At 48.2% G+C, this 7,226-nt stretch overlaps 1 protein-coding gene across 2 annotated transcripts in view; it reads right to left on the reverse strand.

The window, feature by feature from the left end:
- The window catches only part of LOC142302200 (phospholipid scramblase 2-like), a 63,615-nt gene extending 56,819 nt beyond the window's left edge, over positions 1–6,796 (reverse strand). The window contains exon 1 of one of the 2 annotated variants that reach the window (XM_075343293.1): positions 6,694–6,796. The gene's annotated coding sequence lies outside the window, so the exon portion shown is untranslated. The remainder of the gene's footprint in view (positions 1–6,693) is intronic. The other variant, XM_075343291.1, reaches the window with a different exon arrangement.
- Between the last annotated feature and the right edge of the window lie 430 nt (positions 6,797–7,226).

Consider the following 7,226-nt stretch of genomic DNA (forward strand, 5'->3'; position numbering starts at 1 on the left):
CAGTCCAGACTCCACTACACCATGCCCTGTATATACACAGTCCAGACTCCACTACACCATGCCCTGTATATACACAGTCCAGACACCACTACACCGTGACCTGTATATACACAGTCCAGACACCACTACACCATGCCCTGTATATACACAGTCCAGACACCACTACACCGTGACCTGTATATACACAGTCCAGACACCACTACACCATGCCCTGTATATACACACAGTCCAGACACCACTACACCATGCCCTGTATATACACAGTCCAGACTCCACTACACCATGCCCTGTATATACACAGTCCAGACACCACTACACCATGCCCTGTATATACACACAGTCCAGACACCACTACACCATGCCCTGTATATACACAGTCCAGACACCACTACACCATGCCCTGTATATACACAGTCCAGACACCACTACACCATGCCCTGTATATACACAGTCCAGACACCACTACACCATGCCCTGTATATACACAGTCCATACACCACTACACCATGCCCTGTATATACACAGTCCATACACCACTACACCATGCCCTGTATATACACAGTCCAGACACCACTACACCATGCCCTGTATATACACAGTCCAGACACCACTACACCATGCCCTGTATATACACAGTCCAGACACCACTACACCATGCCCTGTATATACACAGTCCATACACCACTACACCATGCCCTGTATATACACAGTCCAGACACCACTACACCATGCCCTGTATATACACAGTCCAGACACCGCTACACCATGCCCTGTATATACACAGTCCATACACCACTACACCATGCCCTGTATATACACAGTCCAGACACCACTACACCATGCCCTGTATATACACAGTCCAGACACCACTACACCATGCCCTGTATATACACAGTCCAGACTCCACTACACCATGCCCTGTATATACACAGTCCAGACACCACTACACCATGCCCTGTATATACACACAGTCCAGACACCACTACACCATGCCCTGTATATACACACAGTCCAGACACCACTACACCATGCCCTGTATATACACAGTCCAGACACCGCTACACCATGCCCTGTATATACACAGTCCAGACACCACTACACCGTGACCTGTATATACACAGTCCAGACTCCACTACACCATGCCCTGTATATACACAGTCCAGACACCACTACACCATGCCCTGTATATACACAGTCCATACACCACTACACCATGCCCTGTATATACACAGTCCAGACACCACTACACCATGCCCTGTATATACACAGTCCAGACACCACTACACCATGCCCTGTATATACACAGTCCATACACCACTACACCATGCCCTGTATATACACAGTCCAGACACCACTACACCATGCCCTGTATATACACAGTCCAGACACCGCTACACCATGCCCTGTATATACACAGTCCATACACCACTACACCATGCCCTGTATATACACAGTCCAGACACCACTACACCATGCCCTGTATATACACAGTCCAGACACCACTACACCATGCCCTGTATATACACAGTCCAGACACCACTACACCGTGACCTGTATATACACAGTCCAGACACCACTACACCGTGCCCTGTATATACACAGTCCAGACACCACTACACCGTGCCCTGTATATACACAGTCCAGACACCACTACACCGTGCCCTGTATATACACAGTCCAGACTCCACTACACCATGCCCTGTATATACACAGTCCAGACACCACTACACCATGCCCTGTATATACACAGTCCAGACACCACTACACCATGCCCTGTATATACACAGTCCAGACACCACTACACCATGCCCTGTATATACACAGTCCATACACCACTACACCATGCCCTGTATATACACAGTCCAGACACCACTACACCATGCCCTGTATATACACAGTCCAGACACCACTACACCATGCCCTGTATATACACAGTCCATACACCACTACACCATGCCCTGTATATACACAGTCCATACACCACTACACCATGCCCTGTATATACACAGTCCAGACACCACTACACCATGCCCTGTATATACACAGTCCAGACACCACTACACCATGCCCTGTATATACACAGTCCAGACACCACTACACCATGCCCTGTATATACACAGTCCAGACACCACTACACCATGCCCTGTATATACACAGTCCAGACACCACTACACCATGCCCTGTATATACACAGTCCATACACCACTACACCATGCCCTGTATATACACAGTCCAGACACCACTACACCATGCCCTGTATATACACAGTCCAGACACCGCTACACCATGCCCTGTATATACACAGTCCATACACCACTACACCATGCCCTGTATATACACAGTCCAGACACCACTACACCATGCCCTGTATATACACAGTCCAGACACCACTACACCGTGACCTGTATATACACAGTCCAGACACCACTACACCGTGCCCTGTATATACACAGTCCAGACACCACTACACCATGCCCTGTATATACACAGTCCAGACACCACTACACCGTGCCCTGTATATACACAGTCCAGACTCCACTACACCATGCCCTGTATATACACAGTCCAGACACCACTACACCATGCCCTGTATATACACAGTCCAGACACCACTACACCATGCCCTGTATATACACAGTCCAGACACCACTACACCATGCCCTGTATATACACAGTCCATACACCACTACACCATGCCCTGTATATACACAGTCCAGACACCACTACACCATGCCCTGTATATACACAGTCCAGACACCACTACACCATGCCCTGTATATACACAGTCCATACACCACTACACCATGCCCTGTATATACACAGTCCATACACCACTACACCATGCCCTGTATATACACAGTCCAGACACCACTACACCATGCCCTGTATATACACAGTCCAGACACCACTACACCATGCCCTGTATATACACAGTCCAGACACCACTACACCATGCCCTGTATATACACAGTCCAGACACCACTACACCATGCCCTGTATATACACAGTCCAGACACCACTACACCATGCCCTGTATATACACAGTCCAGACACCACTACACCATGCCCTGTATATACACAGTCCATACACCACTACACCATGACCTGTATATACACAGTCCATACACCACTACACCATGACCTGTATATACACAGTCCATACACCACTACACCGTGACCTGTATATACACAGTCCAGACACCGCTACACCGTGCCCTGTATATACACAGTCCAGACACCTCTACACCATGCCCTGTATATACACAGTCCAGACACCACTACACCATGCCCTGTATATACACAGTCCAGACACCACTACACCGTGACCTGTATATACACAGTCCAGACTCCACTACACCATGCCCTGTATATACACAGTCCAGACACCACTACACCGTGACCTGTATATACACAGTCCAGACTCCACTACACCATGCCCTGTATATACACAGTCCAGACTCCACTACACCATGCCCTGTATATACACAGTCCAGACACCACTACACCATGCCCTGTATATACACAGTCCATACACCACTACACCATGCCCTGTATATACACAGTCCAGACACCACTACACCGTGACCTGTATATACACAGTCCAGACTCCACTACACCATGCCCTGTATATACACAGTCCAGACACCACTACACCATGCCCTGTATATACACAGTCCAGACACCACTACACCATGCCCTGTATATACACAGTCCAGACACCACTACACCATGCCCTGTATATACACAGTCCAGACACCACTACACCATGCCCTGTATATACACAGTCCAGACACCACTACACCGTGCCCTGTATATACACAGTCCAGACACCACTACACCGTGACCTGTATATACACAGTCCATACACCACTACACCATGACCTGTATATACACAGTCCATACACCACTACACCGTGCCCTGTATATACACAGTCCAGACTCCACTACACCATGACCTGTATATACACAGTCCAGACACCACTACACCATGCCCTGTATATACACAGTCCAGACACCACTACACCATGCCCTGTATATACACAGTCCATACACCACTACACCATGCCCTGTATATACACAGTCCAGACACCACTACACCGTGCCCTGTATATACACAGTCCAGACACCACTACACCATGCCCTGCATATACACAGTCCAGACACCACTACACCATGCCCTGCATATACACAGTCCAGACACCACTACACCATGCCCTGCATATACACAGTCCAGACACCACTACACCATGCCCTGCATATACACAGTCCAGACACCACTACACCATGCCCTGTATATACACAGTCCAGACTCCACTACACCATGCCCTGTATATACACAGTCCAGACACCACTACACCATGCCCTGTATATACACAGTCCAGACACCACTACACCATGCCCTGTATATACACAGTCCAGACACCACTACACCATGCCCTGTATATACACAGTCCAGACACCACTACACCGTGACCTGTATATACACAGTCCAGACACCACTACACCATGCCCTGTATATACACAGTCCAGACACCACTACACCGTGACCTGTATATACACAGTCCAGACACCACTACACCATGCCCTGTATATACACAGTCCAGACACCACTACACCATGCCCTGTATATACACAGTCCAGACACCACTACACCGTGACCTGTATATACACAGTCCAGACACCACTACACCATGCCCTGTATATACACAGTCCAGACACCACTACACCGTGACCTGTATATACACAGTCCAGACACCACTACACCATGCCCTGTATATACACAGTCCAGACACCACTACACCGTGACCTGTATATACACAGTCCAGACACCACTACACCATGCCCTGTATATACACAGTCCAGACACCACTACACCGTGACCTGTATATACACAGTCCAGACACCACTACACCATGACCTGTATATACACAGTCCAGACACCACTACACCATGCCCTGTATATACACAGTCCAGACACCACTACACCGTGACCTGTATATACACAGTCCAGACACCACTACACCATGCCCTGTATATACACAGTCCAGACACCACTACACCATGCCCTGTATATACACAGTCCAGACACCACTACACCATGCCCTGTATATACACAGTCCAGACACCACTACACCGTGACCTGTATATACACAGTCCAGACACCACTACACCATGCCCTGTATATACACAGTCCAGACACCACTACACCATGCCGTGTATATACACAGTCCACACACCTCTACACCATGCCCTGTATATACACAGTCCAGACACCACTACACCATGCCCTGTATATACACAGTCCAGACACCACTACACCGTGACCTGTATATACACAGTCCAGACACCACTACACCATGCCCTGTATATACACAGTCCAGACACCACTACACCATGCCCTGTATATACACAGTCCAGACACCACTACACCATGACCTGTATATACACAGTCCATACACCACTACACCATGCCCTGTATATACACAGTCCAGACACCACTACACCGTGACCTGTATATACACAGTCCAGACACCACTACACCATGCCCTGTATATACACAGTCCAGACACCACTACACCGTGCCCTGTATATACACAGTCCAGACACCACTACACCATGCCCTGTATATACACAGTCCAGACACCACTACACCATGCCCTGTATATACACAGTCCAGACACCACTACACCATGCCCTGTATATACACAGTCCAGACACCACTACACCATGCCCTGTATATACACAGTCCAGACACCACTACACCATGCCCTGTATATACACAGTCCAGACACCACTACACCATGACCTGTATATACACAGTCCACACACCTCTACACCGTGCCCTGTATATACACAGTGCAGAAACCACTACACCATGCCCTGTATATACACAGCCCAGACACCACTACACCATGACCTGTATATACACAGTCCAGACACCACTACACCGTGACCTGTATATACACAGTCCAGACTCCACTACACCATGCCCTGTATATACACAGTCCAGACACCACTACACCATGACCTGTATATACACAGTCCAGACACCACTACACCATGCCCTGTATATACACAGTCCAGACACCACTACACCATGCCCTGTATATACACAGCCCAGACACCACTACACCGTGCCCTGTATATACACAGTCCAGACACCACTACACCATGCCCTGTATATACACAGTCCAGACTCCACTACACCATGCCCTGTATATACACAGTCCAGACTCCACTACACCATGCCCTATATATACACAGTCCAGACACCACTACACCATGCCCTGTATATACACAGTCCAGACACCACTACACCATGCCCTGTATATACACAGTCCAGACACCACTACACCATGCCCTGTATATACACAGCCCAGACACCACTACACCGTGCCCTGTATATACACAGTCCAGACACCACTACACCATGCCCTGTATATACACAGTCCAGACACCACTACACCATGCCCTGTATATACACAGTCCAGACTCCACTACACCGTGACCTGTATATACACAGTCCAGACACCACTACACCATGCCCTGTATATACACAGTCCATACACCACTACACCATGCCCTGTATATACACAGTCCAGACACCACTACACCATGCCCTGTATATACACAGTCCAGACACCACTACACCATGCCCTGTATATACACAGTCCAGACACCATTCACACTTACTTTTCCTTCTCTCTCGCTTCTTCGCTGATCATGTGCAGTATAGGAACAGGAAGTGGCGTCCTCTGTTTACTAAGAAGAGGTTTGTCTGGAAAAACTTAAGATGTCACCATGCCAAGGCCCGGGGCGTCACCAGAGAGGAGTGCCCAAAAGAGGGACAAAAGGCCGAATGCTAATGGAAACCCGAGCCCTGTCCAAACAGAGCTACACCCAGTATACAGGACAGGGGAAGTGGTACTGTGCAGTGTATATATACAGAATAATACAGATACTGAGGATTACACCCAGTATACAGGACAGGGGAAGTGGTACTGTGCAGTGTATATATACAGAATAATACAGACACTGAGGATTACACCCAGTATACAGGACAGGAGAAGTGGTATTGTGCAGTGTATATATACAGAATAATACAGGTACTGAGGATTACACCCAGTATACAGGACAGGAGAAGTGGTACTGTGCAGTGTATATATACAGAATAATACAGACACTGAGGATCACACCCAGTATACAGGACAGGAGAAGTGGTACTG

Source organism: Anomaloglossus baeobatrachus, chromosome 4 (assembly GCF_048569485.1).
Source record: "Anomaloglossus baeobatrachus isolate aAnoBae1 chromosome 4, aAnoBae1.hap1, whole genome shotgun sequence".
In the NCBI taxonomy this organism is placed as follows: Eukaryota; Metazoa; Chordata; class Amphibia; order Anura; family Aromobatidae; genus Anomaloglossus; species Anomaloglossus baeobatrachus.